Source organism: Phyllobates terribilis, unplaced genomic scaffold, assembly GCF_046119375.1.
Source record: "Phyllobates terribilis strain yellow unplaced genomic scaffold, ASM4611937v1 Scaffold_1__5_contigs__length_1240528914, whole genome shotgun sequence".
Taxonomy (NCBI): domain Eukaryota; kingdom Metazoa; phylum Chordata; class Amphibia; order Anura; family Dendrobatidae; genus Phyllobates; species Phyllobates terribilis.
Genome location: NW_027362761.1, coordinates 188,167,907 through 188,186,475, shown reverse-complemented (window position 1 = coordinate 188,186,475; position 18,569 = coordinate 188,167,907). Strand labels below are relative to the sequence as shown.

Genomic DNA, 18,569 nt, shown 5'->3' with positions numbered 1-18,569 from the left:
GCTACATTGTCCTTTCTATGACAAGCTACAGTGTCCTTTCTATGACGAGCTACAGTGTCCTTTCTATGACAAGCTACAGTATCCTTTCTATGACAAGCTACAGTGTCCTTTCTATGACAAGGTACAGTATCCTTTCTATGACAAGCTACAGTGTCCTTTCTATGACAAGCTACAGTATCCTTTCTATGACGAGCTACAGTGTCCTTTCTATGACAAGCTACAGTATCTTTTCTATGACGAGCTACAGTGTCCTTTCTATGACAAACTACAGAATCCTTTCTATGATGAGCTACAGTGTCCTTTCTATGACGAGCTACAGTGTCCTTTCTATGACAAACTACAGAATCCTTTCTATGACGAGCTACAGTGTCCTTTCTATGACAAGCTACAGTGTAGTTTCTATGACAAGCTACAGTATCCTTTCTATGACAAGCTACAGTGTCCTTTCTATGACAAGGTACAGTATCCTTTCTATGACAAGCTACAGTGTCCTTTCTATGACAAGCTACAGTGTCCTTTCTATGACAAGCTACAGTGTCCTTTCTATGATGAGCTACAGTATCATTTCTATGACAAGCTACAGTATCCTTTCTATGTCAAGCTACAGTGTCCTTTCTATGACAAGCTACAGTGTCCTTTCTATGATAAGCTACAGTAAACTTTCTATGACGAGCTACAGTGTCCTTTCTATGATGAGATACAGTGTCCTTTCTATGACAAGCTACAGTATCCTTTCTATGACAAGCTACAGTATCCTTTCTATGACAAGCTACAGTATCCTTTCTATGACAAGCTACAGTGTCCTTTCTATGACAAGCTACAGTGTCCTTTCTATGACAAGCTACAGTATCCTTTCTATGACAAGCTACAGTGTCCTTTCTATGACGAGCTACAGTGTCCTTTCTATGATGAGCTACAGTATCCTTTCTATGACAATCTACAGTATCCTTTCTATGACAAGCTACAGTGTCCTTTCTATGACAAGCTACAGTGTCCTTTCTATGACAAGCTACAGTATACTTTCTATGACAAGCTACAGTGTCCTTTCTATGACAAGCTACAGTGTCTTTTCTATGACAAGCTACAGTATCCTTTCTATGACTAGCCACATTGTCCTTTCTATGACGAGCTACAGTGTCCTTTCTATGACAAGCTACAGTATCCTTTCTATGACGAGCTACATTGTCCTTTCTATGACGAGCTACAGTGTTCTTTCTATGACAAGCTACAGTGTCCTTTCTATGACGAGCTACAGTGTCGTTTCTATGACAAGCTACAGTATCCTTTCTATGACAAGCTACAGTGTCCTTTCTATGACAAGGTACAGTATCCTTTCTATGACAAGCTACAGTGTCCTTTCTATGACAAGCTACAGTATCCTTTCTATGACGAGCTACAGTGTCCTTTCTATGACAAGCTACAGTATCTTTTCTATGACGAGCTACAGTGTCCTTTCTATGACAAACTACAGAATCCTTTCTATGACGAACTACAGTGTCCTTTCTATGACGAGCTACAGTGTCCTTTCTATGACAAACTACAGAATCCTTTCTATGACGAGCTACAGTGTCCTTCCTATGACAAGCTACAGTACCTTTTCTATGACAAGCTACAGTGTCCTTTCCATGATAAGCTACAGTAAACTTTCTATGACGAGCTACAGTGTCCTTTCTATGATGAGCTACAGTGTCCTTTCTATGACAAGCTACAGTATCCTTTCTATGGCAAGCTACAGTATCCTTTCTATGACAAGCTACAGTATCCTTTCTATGACAAGCTACAGTGTCCTTTCTATGATAAGCTACAGTGTCCTTTCTATGACAAGCTACAGTATCCTTTCTATGACGAGCTACAGTGTCCTTTCTATGACAAGCTACAGTGTCCTTTGTATGACAAGCTACAGTGTCCTTTCTATGACAAGCTATAGTGTCCTTTCTATGACGAGCTACAGTATCCTTTCTATGACAAGCTACAGTATCCTTTCTATGACAAGCTACAGTATCTTTTCTATGACGAGCTACAGTGTCCTTTCTATGACAAACTTCAGAATCCTTTCTATGACGAGCTACAGTGTCCTTTCTATGACAAGCTACAGTACCTTTTCTATGACAAGCTACAGTGTCCTTTCTATGATAAGCTACAGTAAACTTTCTATGACGAGCTACAGTGTCCTTTCTATGATGAGCTACAGTGTCCTTTCTATTATGAGCTACAGTGTCCTTTCTATGATGAGCTACAGTGTCCTTTCTATGACGAGCTACAGTGTCCTTTCTATGACAAGCTACAGTATCCTTTCTATGACGAGCTACAGTGTCCTTTCTATGACAAGCTACAGTAACTTTTCTATGACAAGCTACAGTGTCCTTTCTATGATAAGCTACAGTAAACTTTCTATGACGAGCTACAGTGTCCTTTCTATGATGAGCTACAGTGTCCTTTCTATGACAAGCTACAGTATCTTTTCTATGGCAAGCTACAGTGTCCTTTCTATGACAAGCTACAGTATCCTTTCTATGACAAGCTACAGTATCCTTTCTATGACAAGCTACAGTGTCCTTTCTATGACAAGCTACAGTGTCCTTTCTATGACGAGCTACAGTGTCCTTTCTATGACAAGCTACAGTGTCCTTTCTATGATAAGCTACAGTAAACTTTCTATGACGAGCTACAGTGTCCTTTCTATGATGAGCTACAGTGTCCTTTCTATGACAAGCTACAGTATCCTTTCTATGACAAGCTACAGTATCCTTTCTATGACAAGCTACAGTGTCCTTTCTATGACAAGCTACAGTGTCCTTTCTATGACGAGCTACAGTATCCTTTCTATGACAAGCTACAGTATCCTTTCTATGACAAGCTACAGTGTCCTTTCTATGACAAGCTACAGTGTCCTTTCTATGACAAGCTACAGTATCCTTTCTATGACAAGCTACAGTGTCCTTTCTATGACAAGCTACAGTGTCTTTTCTATGACAAGCTACAGTATCCTTTCTATGACGAGCTACATTGTCCTTTCTATGACGAGCTACAGAGTCATTTCTATGACAAGCTACAGTGTCCTTTCTATGACGAGCTACAGTGTCCTTTCTATGACGAGCTACAGTGTCCTTTCTATGACAAGCTACAGTACCTTTTCTATGACAAGCTACAGTGTCCTTTCTATGATGAGCTACAGTGTCCTTTCTATGACGAGCTACAGTGTCCTTTCTATGACAAGCTACAGTATCCTTTCTATGACGAGCTACAGTGTCCTTTCTATGACAAGCTACAGTACCTTTTCTATGACAAGCTACAGTGTCCTTTCTATGATAAGCTACAGTAAACTTTCTATGACGAGCTACAGTGTCCTTTCTATGATGAGCTACAGTGTCCTTTCTATGACGAGCTACAGTGTCCTTTCTATGACGAGCTACAGTGTCCTTTCTATGAGGAGCTACAGTATCCTTTCTCTGACGAGCTACATTGTCCTTTCTATGAGGAGCTACAGTATCCTTTCTCTGACGAGCTACATTGTCCTTTCTATGACGAGCTACAGTGTCCTTTCTATGACGAGCTACAGTGTCCTTTCTATGACGAGCTACAGTGTCCTTTCTATGACGAGCTACAGAATCCTTTCTATGACGAGCTACAATGTCCTTTCTATGACAAGCTACAGTGTCCTTTCTATGACGAGCTACAGAGTCCTTTCTATGACGAGCTACAGTGTCCTTTCTATGACGAGCTACAGTATCCTTTCTATGACAAGCTACAGTGTCCTTTCTATGACAAGCTACAGTATCCTTTCTATGACGAGCTACAGTGTCCTTTCTATGACAAACTACAGAATCCTTTCTATGACGAGCTACAGTGTCCTTTCTATGACAAACTACAGAATTCTTTCTATGACGAGCTACAGTATCCTTTCTATGACGAGCTACAGTGTCCTTTCTATGACGAGCTACAGTGTCCTTTCTATGACGAGCTACAGTATCCTTTCTATGACAAGCTACAGTGTCCTTTCTATGACAAGCTACAGTGTCCTTTCTATGACAAGCTACAGTGTCCTTTCTATGACAAGCTACAGTGTCCTTTCTATGACGAGCTACAGAGTCCTTTCTATTACGAGCTACAGTGTCTTTTCTATGACAAGCTACAGTATCCTTTCTATGACAAGCTACAGTGTCCTTTCTATGACGAGCTACAGAGTCCTTTCTATGACGAGCTACAGTATCCTTTCTATGACAAGCTACAGTGTCCTTTCTATGACAAGCTAGAGTGTCCTTTCTATGACAAGCTACAGTGTCCTTTCTATGACAAGCTACAGTATCCTTTCTATGACAAGCTACAGTGTCCTTTCTATGACGAGCTACAGAGTCCTTTCTATTATGAGCTATAGTGTCCTTTCTATGACAAGCTACAGTGTCCTTTCTATGACAAGCTACAGTATCCTTTCTATGACAAGCTACAGTGTCCTTTCTATGACGAGCTACAGAGTCCTTTCTATGACGAGCTACAGTGTCCTTTCTATGACAAGCTACAGTGTCCTTTCTATGACAAGCTACAGTGTCCTTTCTATGACAAGCTACAGTATCCTTTCTATGACAAGCTACAGTGTCCTTTCTATGACGAGCTACAGAGTCCTTTCTATTATAAGCTACAGTGTCCTTTCTATGTCAAGCTACAGTATCCTTTCTATGACAAGCTACAGTGTCCTTTCTATGACAAGCTACAGTATCCTTTCTATGACGAGCTACAGTGTCCTTTCTATGACGAGCTACAGTATCCTTTCTATGACAAACTACAGAATCCTTTCTATGACAAGCTACAGTATCCTTTCTATGACGAGCTACAGTGCCTTTTCTATGACAAGCTACAGTGTCCTTTCTATGACAAGCTACAGTGTCCTTTCTATGATGAGCTACAGTATCCTTTCTATGACAAGCTACAGTATCCTTTCTATGACAAGCTACAGTGTCCTTTCTATGACAAGCTACAGTGTCCTTTCTATGATAAGCTACAGTAAACTTTCTATGACGAGCTACAGTGTCCTTTCTATGATGAGATACAGTGTCCTTTCTATGACAAGCTACAGTATCCTTTCTATGACAAGCTACAGTATCCTTTCTATGACAAGCTACAGTGTCCTTTCTATGACAAGCTACAGTGTCCTTTCTATGACAAGCTACAGTATACTTTCTATGACAAGCTACAGTGTCCTTTCTATGACAAGCTACAGTGTCTTTTCTATGACAAGCTACAGTATCCTTTCTATGACGAGCCACATTGTCCTTTCTATGACGAGCTACAGTGTCCTTTCTATGACAAGCTACAGTATCCTTTCTATGACAAGCTACAGTGTCCTTTCTATGACAAGGTACAGTATCCTTTCTATGACAAGCTACAGTGTCCTTTCTATGACAAGCTACAGTATCCTTTCTATGACGAGCTACAGTGTCCTTTCTATGACAAGCTACAGTATCTTTTCTATGACGAGCTACAGTGTCCTTTCTATGACAAACTACAGAATCCTTTCTATGACGAACTACAGTGTCCTTTCTATGACGAGCTACAGTGTCCTTTCTATGACAAACTACAGAATCCTTTCTATGACGAGCTACAGTGTCCTTTCTATGACAAGCTACAGTACCTTTTCTATGACAAGCTACAGTGTCCTTTCCATGATAAGCTACAGTAAACTTTCTATGACGAGCTACAGTGTCCTTTCTATGATGAGCTACAGTGTCCTTTCTATGACAAGCTACAGTATCCTTTCTATGGCAAGCTACAGTATCCTTTCTATGACAAGCTACAGTGTCCTTTCTATGACGAGCTACAGAGTCCTTTCTATTATGAGCTATAGTGTCCTTTCTATGACAAGCTACAGTGTCCTTTCTATGACAAGCTACAGTATCCTTTCTATGACAAGCTACAGTGTCCTTTCTATGACGAGCTACAGAGTCCTTTCTATGACGAGCTACAGTGTCCTTTCTATGACAAGCTACAGTGTCCTTTCTATGACAAGCTACAGTGTCCTTTCTATGACAAGCTACAGTATCCTTTCTATGACAAGCTACAGTGTCCTTTCTATGACGAGCTACAGAGTCCTTTCTATTATGAGCTACAGTGTCCTTTCTATGTCAAGCTACAGTATCCTTTCTATGACAAGCTACAGTGTCCTTTCTATGACAAGCTACAGTATCCTTTCTATGACGAGCTACAGTGTCCTTTCTATGACAAACTACAGAATCCTTTCTATGACGAGCTACAGTGTCCTTTCTATGACGAGCTACAGTGTCCTTTCTATGATGAGATACAGTGTCCTTTCTATGACAAGCTACAGTATCCTTTCTATGACGAGCTACAGTGCCTTTTCTATGACAAGCTACAGTGTCCTTTCTATGACAAGCTACAGTGTCCTTTCTATGATGAGCTACAGTATCCTTTCTATGACAAGCTACAGTATCCTTTCTATGACAAGCTACAGTGTCCTTTCTATGACAAGCTACAGTGTCCTTTCTATGATAAGCTACAGTAAACTTTCTATGACGAGCTACAGTGTCCTTTCTATGATGAGATACAGTGTCCTTTCTATGACAAGCTACAGTGTCCTTTGTATGACGAGCTACAGTGTCCTTTCTATGACAAGCTACAGTGTCCTTTCTATGACAAGCTACAGTGTCCTTTCTATGACAAGCTACAGTATACTTTCTATGACAAGCTACAGTGTCCTTTCTATGACAAGCTACAGTGTCTTTTCTATGACAAGCTACAGTATCCTTTCTATGACGAGCCACATTGTCCTTTCTATGACGAGCTACAGTGTCCTTTCTATGACAAGCTACAGTATCCTTTCTATGACGAGCTACATTGTCCTTTCTATGACGAGCTACAGTGTTCTTTCTATGACAAGCTACAGTGTCCTTTCTATGACGAGCTACAGTGTCCTTTCTATGACAAGCTACAGTATCCTTTCTATGACAAGCTACAGTGTCCTTTCTATGACAAGGTACAGTATCCTTTCTATGACAAGCTACAGTGTCCTTTCTATGACAAGCTACAGTATCCTTTCTATGACGAACTACAGTGTCCTTTCTATGACAAGCTACAGTATCTTTTCTATGACGAGCTACAGTGTCCTTTCTATGACAAACTACAGAATCCTTTCTATGACGAACTACAGTGTCCTTTCTATGACGAGCTACAGTGTCCTTTCTATGACAAACTACAGAATCCTTTCTATGACGAGCTACAGTGTCCTTTCTATGACAAGCTACAGTACCTTTTCTATGACAAGCTACAGTGTCCTTTCCATGATAAGCTACAGTAAACTTTCTATGACGAGCTACAGTGTCCTTTCTATGATGAGCTACAGTGTCCTTTCTATGACAAGCTACAGTATCCTTTCTATGGCAAGCTACAGTATCCTTTCTATGACAAGCTACAGTATGCTTTCTATGACAAGCTACAGTGTCCTTTCTATGATAAGCTACAGTGTCCTTTCTATGACAAGCTACAGTATCCTTTCTATGACGAGCTACAGTGTCCTTTCTATGACAAGCTACAGTGTCCTTTGTATGACAAGCTACAGTGTCCTTTCTATGACAAGCTATAGTGTCCTTTCTATGACGAGCTACAGTATCCTTTCTATGACAAGCTACAGTGTCCTTTCTATGACAAGCTACAGTATCTTTTCTATGACGAGCTACAGTGTCCTTTCTATGACAAACTTCAGAATCCTTTCTATGACGAGCTACAGTGTCCTTTCTATGACAAGCTACAGTACCTTTTCTATGACAAGCTACAGTGTCCTTTCTATGATGAGCTACAGTGTCCTTTCTATGACGAGCTACAGTGTCCTTTCTATGACAAGCTACAGTATCCTTTCTATGACGAGCTACAGTGTCCTTTCTATGACAAGCTACAGTACCTTTTCTATGACAAGCTACAGTGTCCTTTCTATGATAAGCTACAGTAAACTTTCTATGACGAGCTACAGTGTCCTTTCTATGATGAGCTACAGTGTCCTTTCTATGACAAGCTACAGTATCTTTTCTATGGCAAGCTACAGTGTCCTTTCTATGACAAGCTACAGTATCCTTTCTATGACAAGCTACAGTATCCTTTCTATGACAAGCTACAGTGTCCTTTCTATGACAAGCTACAGTGTCCTTTCTATGACGAGCTACAGTGTCCTTTCTATGACAAGCTACAGTGTCCTTTCTATGATAAGCTACAGTAAACTTTCTATGACGAGCTACAGTGTCCTTTCTATGATGAGCTACAGTGTCCTTTCTATGACAAGCTACAGTATCCTTTCTATGACAAGCTACAGTATCCTTTCTATGACAAGCTACAGTGTCCTTTCTATGACAAGCTACAGTGTCCTTTCTATGACGAGCTACAGTATCCTTTCTATGACAAGCTACAGTATCCTTTCTATGACAAGCTACAGTGTCCTTTCTATGACAAGCTACAGTGTCCTTTCTATGACAAGCTACAGTATCCTTTCTATGACAAGCTACAGTGTCTTTTCTATGACAAGCTACAGTATCCTTTCTATGACGAGCTACATTGTCCTTTCTATGACGAGCTACAGTGTGCTTTCTATGACAAGCTACAGTATCCTTTCTATGACGAGCTACATTGTCCTTTCTATGACGAGCTACAGTGTTCTTTCTATGACAAGCTACAGTGTCCTTTCTATGACAAGCTACAGTATCCTTTCTATGACGAGCTACAGTGTCCTTTCTATGACAAGCTACAGTACCTTTTCTATGACAAGCTACAGTGTCCTTTCTATGATAAGCTACAGTAAACTTTCTATGACGAGCTACAGTGTCCTTTCTATGATGAGCTACAGTGTCCTTTCTATGACAAGCTACAGTATCTTTTCTATGGCAAGCTACAGTGTCCTTTCTATGACAAGCTACAGTATCCTTTCTATGACAAGCTACAGTATCCTTTCTATGACAAGCTACAGTGTCCTTTCTATGACAAGCTACAGTGTCCTTTCTATGACGAGCTACAGTGTCCTTTCTATGACAAGCTACAGTGTCCTTTCTATGATAAGCTACAGTAAACTTTCTATGACGAGCTACAGTGTCCTTTCTATGATGAGCTACAGTGTCCTTTCTATGACAAGCTACAGTATCCTTTCTATGACAAGCTACAGTGTCCTTTCTATGACAAGCTACAGTGTCCTTTCTATGACGAGCTACAGTATCCTTTCTATGACAAGCTACAGTATCCTTTCTATGACAAGCTACAGTGTCCTTTCTATGACAAGCTACAGTGTCCTTTCTATGACAAGCTACAGTATCCTTTCTATGACAAGCTACAGTGTCCTTTCTATGACAAGCTACAGTGTCTTTTCTATGACAAGCTACAGTATCCTTTCTATGACGAGCTACATTGTCCTTTCTATGACGAGCTACAGTGTCCTTTCTATGACAAGCTACAGTATCCTTTCTATGACGAGCTACATTGTCCTTTCTATGACAAGCTACAGTGTCCTTTCTATGACGAGCTACAGTGTCCTTTCTATGACAAGCTACAGTATCCTTTCTATGACAAGCTACAGTGTCCTTTCTATGACAAGGTACAGTATCCTTTCTATGACAAGCTACAGTGTCCTTTCTATGACAAGCTACAGTATCCTTTCTATGACGAGCTACAGTGTCCTTTCTATGACAAGCTACAGTATCTTTTCTATGACGAGCTACAGTGTCCTTTCTATGACAAACTACAGAATCCTTTCTATGACGAGCTACAGTGTCCTTTCTATGACGAGCTACAGTGTCCTTTCTATGACAAACTACAGAATCCTTTCTATGACGAGCTACAGTGTCCTTTCTATGACAAGCTACAGTGTAGTTTCTATGACAAGCTACAGTATCCTTTCTATGACGAGCTACAGTGCCTTTTCTATGACAAGCTACAGTGTCCTTTCTATGACAAGCTACAGTGTCCTTTCTATGATGAGCTACAGTATCATTTCTATGACAAGCTACAGTATCCTTTCTATGACAAGCTACAGTGTCCTTTCTATGACAAGCTACAGTGTCCTTTCTATGATAAGCTACAGTAAACTTTCTATGACGAGCTACAGTGTCCTTTGTATGATGAGATACAGTGTCCTTTCTATGACAAGCTACAGTATCCTTTCTATGACAAGCTACAGTATCCTTTCTATGACAAGCTACAGTATCCTTTCTATGACAAGCTACAGTGTCCTTTCTATGACAAGCTACAGTGTCCTTTCTATGATGAGCTACAGTATCCTTTCTATGACAAGCTACAGTATCCTTTCTATGACAAGCTACAGTGTCCTTTCTATGACAAGCTACAGTGTCCTTTCTATGACAAGCTACAGTATACTTTCTATGACAAGCTACAGTGTCCTTTCTATGACAAGCTACAGTGTCTTTTCTATGACAAGCTACAGTATCCTTTCTATGACTAGCCACATTGTCCTTTCTATGACAAGCTACAGTGTCCTTTCTATGACAAGCTACAGTATCCTTTCTATGACGAGCTACATTGTCCTTTCTATGACGAGCTACAGTGTTCTTTCTATGACAAGCTACAGTGTCCTTTCTATGACGAGCTACAGTGTCCTTTCTATGACAAGCTACAGTATCCTTTCTATGACAAGCTACAGTGTCCTTTCTATGACAAGGTACAGTATCCTTTCTATGACAAGCTACAGTGTCCTTTCTATGACAAGCTACAGTATCCTTTCTATGACGAGCTACAGTGTCCTTTCTATGACAAGCTACAGTATCTTTTCTATGACGAGCTACAGTGTCCTTTCTATGACAAACTACAGAATCCTTTCTATGACGAACTACAGTGTCCTTTCTATGACGAGCTACAGTGTCCTTTCTATGACAAACTACAGAATCCTTTCTATGACGAGCTACAGTGTCCTTTCTATGACAAGCTACAGTACCTTTTCTATGACAAGCTACAGTGTCCTTTCCATGATAAGCTACAGTAAACTTTCTATGACGAGCTACAGTGTCCTTTCTATGATGAGCTACAGTGTCCTTTCTATGACAAGCTACAGTATCCTTTCTATGGCAAGCTACAGTATCCTTTCTATGACAAGCTACAGTATCCTTTCTATGACAAGCTACAGTGTCCTTTCTATGATAAGCTACAGTGTCCTTTCTATGACAAGCTACAGTATCCTTTCTATGACGAGCTACAGTGTCCTTTCTATGACAAGCTACAGTGTCCTTTGTATGACAAGCTACAGTGTCCTTTCTATGACAAGCTATAGTGTCCTTTCTATGACGAGCTACAGTATCCTTTCTATGACAAGCTACAGTATCCTTTCTATGACAAGCTACAGTATCATTTCTATGACGAGCTACAGTGTCCTTTCTATGACAAACTTCAGAATCCTTTCTATGACGAGCTACAGTGTCCTTTCTATGACAAGCTACAGTACCTTTTCTATGACAAGCTACAGTGTCCTTTCTATGATGAGCTACAGTGTCCTTTCTATGACGAGCTACAGTGTCCTTTCTATGACAAGCTACAGTATCCTTTCTATGACGAGCTACAGTGTCCTTTCTATGACAAGCTACAGTACCTTTTCTATGACAAGCTACAGTGTCCTTTCTATGATAAGCTACAGTAAACTTTCTATGACGAGCTACAGTGTCCTTTCTATGATGAGCTACAGTGTCCTTTCTATGACAAGCTACAGTATCTTTTCTATGGCAAGCTACAGTGTCCTTTCTATGACAAGCTACAGTATCCTTTCTATGACAAGCTACAGTATCCTTTCTATGACAAGCTACAGTGTCCTTTCTATGACAAGCTACAGTGTCCTTTCTATGACGAGCTACAGTGTCCTTTCTATGACAAGCTACAGTGTCCTTTCTATGATAAGCTAAAGTAAACTTTCTATGACGAGCTACAGTGTCCTTTCTATGATGAGCTACAGTGTCCTTTCTATGACAAGCTACAGTATCCTTTCTATGACAAGCTACAGTATCCTTTCTATGACAAGCTACAGTGTCCTTTCTATGACAAGCTACAGTGTCCTTTCTATGACGAGCTACAGTATCCTTTCTATGACAAGCTACAGTATCCTTTCTATGACAAGCTACAGTGTCCTTTCTATGACAAGCTACAGTGTCCTTTCTATGACAAGCTACAGTATCCTTTCTATGACAAGCTACAGTGTCCTTTCTATGACAAGCTACAGTGTCTTTTCTATGACAAGCTACAGTATCCTTTCTATGACGAGCTACATTGTCCTTTCTATGACGAGCTACAGTGTGCTTTCTATGACAAGCTACAGTATCCTTTCTATGACGAGCTACATTGTCCTTTCTATGACGAGCTACAGTGTTCTTTCTATGACAAGCTACAGTGTCCTTTCTATGACAAGCTACAGTATCCTTTCTATGACGAGCTACAGTGTCCTTTCTATGACAAGCTACAGTACCTTTTCTATGACAAGCTACAGTGTCCTTTCTATGATAAGCTACAGTAAACTTTCTATGACGAGCTACAGTGTCCTTTCTATGATGAGCTACAGTGTCCTTTCTATGACAAGCTACAGTATCTTTTCTATGGCAAGCTACAGTGTCCTTTCTATGACAAGCTACAGTATCCTTTCTATGACAAGCTACAGTATCCTTTCTATGACAAGCTACAGTGTCCTTTCTATGACAAGCTACAGTGTCCTTTCTATGACGAGCTACAGTGTCCTTTCTATGACAAGCTACAGTGTCCTTTCTATGATAAGCTACAGTAAACTTTCTATGACGAGCTACAGTGTCCTTTCTATGATGAGCTACAGTGTCCTTTCTATGACAAGCTACAGTATCCTTTCTATGACAAGCTACAGTACCTTTTCTATGACAAGCTACAGTGTCCTTTCTATGATAAGCTACAGTAAACTTTCTATGACGAGCTACAGTGTCCTTTCTATGATGAGCTACAGTGTCCTTTCTATGACAAGCTACAGTATCTTTTCTATGGCAAGCTACAGTGTCCTTTCTATGACAAGCTACAGTATCCTTTCTATGACAAGCTACAGTATCCTTTCTATGACAAGCTACAGTGTCCTTTCTATGACAAGCTACAGTGTCCTTTCTATGACGAGCTACAGTGTCCTTTCTATGACAAGCTACAGTGTCCTTTCTATGATAAGCTACAGTAAACTTTCTATGACGAGCTACAGTGTCCTTTCTATGATGAGCTACAGTGTCCTTTCTATGACAAGCTACAGTGTCCTTTCTATGACGAGCTACAGTGTTCTTTCTATGACAAGCTACAGTGTCCTTTCTATGACAAGCTACAGTGTCCTTTCTATGACGAGCTACAGTATCCTTTCTATGACAAGCTACAGTATCCTTTCTATGACAAGCTACAGTGTCCTTTCTATGACAAGCTACAGTGTCCTTTCTATGACAAGCTACAGTATCCTTTCTATGACAAGCTACAGTGTCCTTTCTATGACAAGCTACAGTGTCTTTTCTATGACAAGCTACAGTATCCTTTCTATGACGAGCTACATTGTCCTTTCTATGACGAGCTACAGTGTCCTTTCTATGACAAGCTACAGTATCCTTTCTATGACGAGCTACATTGTCCTTTCTATGACGAGCTACAGTGTTCTTTCTATGACAAGCTACAGTGTCCTTTCTATGACGAGCTACAGTGTCCTTTCTATGACAAGCTACAGTATCCTTTCTATGACAAGCTACAGTGTCCTTTCTATGACAAGGTACAGTATCCTTTCTATGACGAGCTACAGTGTCCTTTCTATGACAAGCTACAGTATCTTTTCTATGATGAGCTACAGTGTCCTTTCTATGACAAACTACAGAATCCTTTCTATGACGAGCTACAGTGTCCTTTCTATGACGAGCTACAGTGTCCTTTCTATGACAAACTACAGAATCCTTTCTATGACGAGCTACAGTGTCCTTTCTATGACAAGCTACAGTACCTTTTCTATGACAAGCTACAGTGTCCTTTCCATGATAAGCTACAGTAAACTTTCTATGACGAGCTACAGTGTCCTTTCTATGATGAGCTACAGTGTCCTTTCTATGACAAGCTACAGTATCCTTTCTATGGCAAGCTACAGTATCCTTTCTATGACAAGCTATAGTATCCTTTCTATGACAAGCTACAGTGTCCTTTCTATGATGAGCTACAGTGTCCTTTCTATGACAAGCTACAGTGTCCTTTCTATGATAAGCTACAGTATCCTTTCTATGACGAGCTACAGTGTCCTTTCTATGACAAGCTACAGTGTCCTTTGTATGACGAACTACAGTGTCCTTTCTATGACAAGCTACAGTGTCCTTTCTATGACAAGCTATAGTGTCCTTTCTATGACGAGCTACAGTATCCTTTCTATGACAAGCTACAGTGTCCTTTCTATGACAAGCTACAGTATCTTTTCTATGACGAGCTACAGTGTCCTTTCTATGACAAACTTCAGAATCCTTTCTATGACGAGCTACAGTGTCCTTTCTATGACAAGCTACAGTGTCCTTTCTATGACAAGCTACAGTATCCTTTCTATGACAAGCTACAGTGTCCTTTCTATGACAAGCTACAGTGTCTTTTCTATGACAAGCTACAGTATCCTTTCTATGACGAGCTACATTGTCCTTTCTATGACGAGCTACAGTGTCCTTTCTATGACAAGCTACAGTATCCTTTCTATGACGAGCTACATTGTCCTTTCTATGACGAGCTACAGTGTTCTTTCTATGACAAGCTACAGTGTCCTTTCTATGACGAGCTACAGTGTCCTTTCTATGACAAGCTACAGTGTTCTTTCTATGACAAGCTACAGTATCTTTTCTATGACGAGCTACAGTGTCCTTTCTATGACAAACTTCAGAATCCTTTCTATGACAAGCTACAGTGTCCTTTCTATGACAAGCTACAGTGTCCTTTCTATGACAAGCTACAGTATCCTTTCTATGACAAGCTACAGTGTCCTTTCTATGACAAGCTACAGTGTCTTTTCTATGACAAGCTACAGTATCCTTTCTATGACGAGCTACATTGTCCTTTCTATGACGAGCTACAGTGTCCTTTCTATGACAAGCTACAGTATCCTTTCTATGACGAGCTACATTGTCCTTTCTATGACGAGCTACAGTGTTCTTTCTATGACAAGCTACAGTGTCCTTTCTATGACGAGCTACAGTGTCCTTTCTATGACAAGCTACAGTATCCTTTCTATGACAAGCTACAGTGTCCTTTCTATGACAAGGTACAGTATCCTTTCTATGACGAGCTACAGTGTCCTTTCTATGACAAGCTACAGTATCTTTTCTATGATGAGCTACAGTGTCCTTTCTATGACAAACTACAGAATCCTTTCTATGACGAGCTACAGTGTCCTTTCTATGACGAGCTACAGTGTCCTTTCTATGACAAACTACAGAATCCTTTCTATGACGAGCTACAGTGTCCTTTCTATGACAAGCTACAGTACCTTTTCTATGACAAGCTACAGTGTCCTTTCCATGATAAGCTACAGTAAACTTTCTATGACGAGCTACAGTGTCCTTTCTATGATGAGCTACAGTGTCCTTTCTATGACAAGCTACAGTATCCTTTCTATGACAAGCTATAGTATCCTTTCTATGACAAGCTACAGTGTCCTTTCTATGATGAGCTACAGTGTCCTTTCTATGACAAGCTACAGTGTCCTTTCTATGATAAGCTACAGTATCCTTTATATGACGAGCTACAGTGTCCTTTCTATGACAAGCTACAGTGTCCTTTGTATGACGAACTACAGTGTCCTTTCTATGACAAGCTACAGTGTCCTTTCTATGACAAGCTATAGTGTCCTTTCTATGACGAGCTACAGTATCCTTTCTATGACAAGCTACAGTGTCCTTTCTATGACAAGCTACAGTATCTTTTCTATGACGAGCTACAGTGTCCTTTCTATGACAAACTTCAGAATCCTTTCTATGACGAGCTACAGTGTCCTTTCTATGACAAGCTACAGTACCTTTTCTATGACAAGCTACAGTGTCCTTTCTATGATGAGCTACAGTGTCCTTTCTATGACGAGCTACAGTGTCCTTTCTATGACAAGCTACAGTATCCTTTCTATGACAAGCTACAGTGTCCTTTCTATGATAAGCTACAGTAAACTTTCTATGACGAGCTACAGTGTCCTTTCTATGACAAGCTACAGTGTCCTTTCTATGACAAGCTACAGTATCCTTTCTATGACAAGCTACAGTATCCTTTCTATGACAAGCTACAGTGTCCTTTCTATGACAAGCTACAGTGTCCTTTCTATGATGAGCTACAGTGTCCTTTCTATGACAAGCTACAGTGTCCTTTCTATGACAAGCTACAGTATCCTTTCTATGACAAGCTACAGTGTCCTTTCTATGACAAGCTACAGTATCCTTTCTATGACAAGCTACAGTATCCTTTCTATGATGAGCTACAGTGTCCTTTCTATGACAAGCTACAGTATCCTTTCTATGACGAGCTACAGTGTCCTTTCTATGACAAGCTACAGTGTCCTTTCTATGACAAGCTACAGTATCCTTTCTATGATGAGCTACAGTGTCCTTTCTATGATGAGCTACAGTGTCCTTTCTATGATGAGCTACAGTGTCCTTTCTATGATGAGCTACAGTATCCTTTCTATGATGAGCTACAGTATTCTTTCTATGACAAGCTACAGTATCCTTTCTATAGAGACCACAATATTCCTATGACTAATCGTCATATAAGGATCAAGATGTGTTATACATCAATATTGTTTAAAACAAATTCTTTATCGTTTACAAAAGATAATACTAAACATATACATGATCCTTATATGATGATTAGCCATAGGGATTATTTTGGTCTCTACTAGTGTGGAGTGTTGCCTTCTCTATCTATGAGAGATGGTTTTTGGGTACTATGTTCATAGTGCACTTTCTATGACAAACTACAGTATCAGATCTTAAGTCCTTGCTGTAGAACTGTGTATTCCTATTATGATAGATTCTATTTATTTTGTTAGGAATCAGTTTAGTCTTTTTCAGAGATTTAACTGAATCCATTAAGACATTTTTGAGTTACAAGACTGATAAACTAATGCATGCCAGAATCAATTTGTCATGTTAGAATTGCAGAAAGTTATGTCCATGACATATGCTACCATTGTGGTCATGGAACCAGAGTTGCTGAATCTTTTTGCTCAACTATAGTTAATATACAGTACATGGCTATTATACACAGTGCTAAAACTCAACATTTACTATATAGTATATAAGGCACATGAACAGCCACCAAGCATGCAAGAAATATGGAGCTAGAGAAGCGGACAAATGATTAGCCGGCTGAATTCAGTAATGACTGCACAAGGGGAAACCCATAGGACATCTCTGTTAAGAGGAAAATACACTTGAATGATACAGCTTACCCATAAGGATGTTAGCAAGCTTCAAAGCAAAAGTAGTTGGTAAGGTTCATAACAACAGCCATTAATAAGCACCATAGCAACAGCCAATAATAAGCCCCATAATAACAGCTATTAAGTAAGCTTGAAAGCAACAGTGGTTGGTAAGGTCCACAGCAACAGCCATTTGGTATGCTTTGTAGCAACAGAGATGAACAGCTGACATTGATAGCTGCTTTGGCATTGGAAGCTAATCAGAAGCTCATCATGACCAGGCAATGAAACAGTTTTCATGCAAATGTTAAGAACTAAAGAAAAGTCTAACCTTGTCTGAACATACATTTTCCCATAATAGCTGACCATGTAAAACATGAATGGCTCAGGTCTACCAGAGAAAAACATCCTTATTGTGAGTGGTTATCCACTCCAAGAATAGAAGTGGGTCTCAAGCAGAAGACCCACCTATTACACAGCTAAATGCCCTTATAGGGTTTTCGAATGAAGCTGCCTTAATGAGACAACTCATTTAACCTTAGTTGTCCAAAGTGGAATAGGCCATTCATTAACCTCCTTAATATGTAAATTATATAGTATATGAAATCAAGTTCCCTGGTCTTTACAAGGCCGGGGAGGATTCATATGCCCATGTAAGAGCTGGTCAATCTCCTTAATTTGAATTTAGAAAGTGAGGCAGACATTCAGTCTAACTTTTAGATAATAATACAGTTGCATTTGCTGTGTATTCCCTGATTCCGGCCATAAGTTGCCAGTGATGCGCTATTTGTGGATTTCCCTAATGACCATGGACTGCCAGACGGCATCCATATATTCGTCTGATGTTTGAGAAACTATCATGACACATAGAAGGGCAATGATTAAAGAAAGACATTTTACCTTAATGGGTTTTTCATCAAAACACAATAATGCAATGTTATTGGTTATGCTATATCACTGGATATCATTCAATGATCTGCTTAGAGCTCCTTCATTATATTCTACTCTGTTGCAGATGACACTAGATGCGAATGCGGGAAGCCTATGCTCGGCTTGAGACAGTACAGCGAGTAGTAAATGGAGAAGATGAATTCATCACTATCAGTGTTACGATAACTAGATGTAGGCTTTGGCATTAACCTAGAAGAAGCCAATCCTTGATATTATACATGCCAGTTCTGCG

At 40.0% G+C, this 18,569-nt stretch overlaps 1 protein-coding gene across 4 annotated transcripts in view; it reads right to left on the bottom strand.

Annotated features, from left to right (window-relative positions):
- Positions 1 to 18,569, bottom strand: part of PCSK5 (proprotein convertase subtilisin/kexin type 5) — a 955,602-nt gene that overhangs the window by 403,709 nt on the left and 533,324 nt on the right. The gene's annotated exons all lie outside the window — the stretch shown is intronic.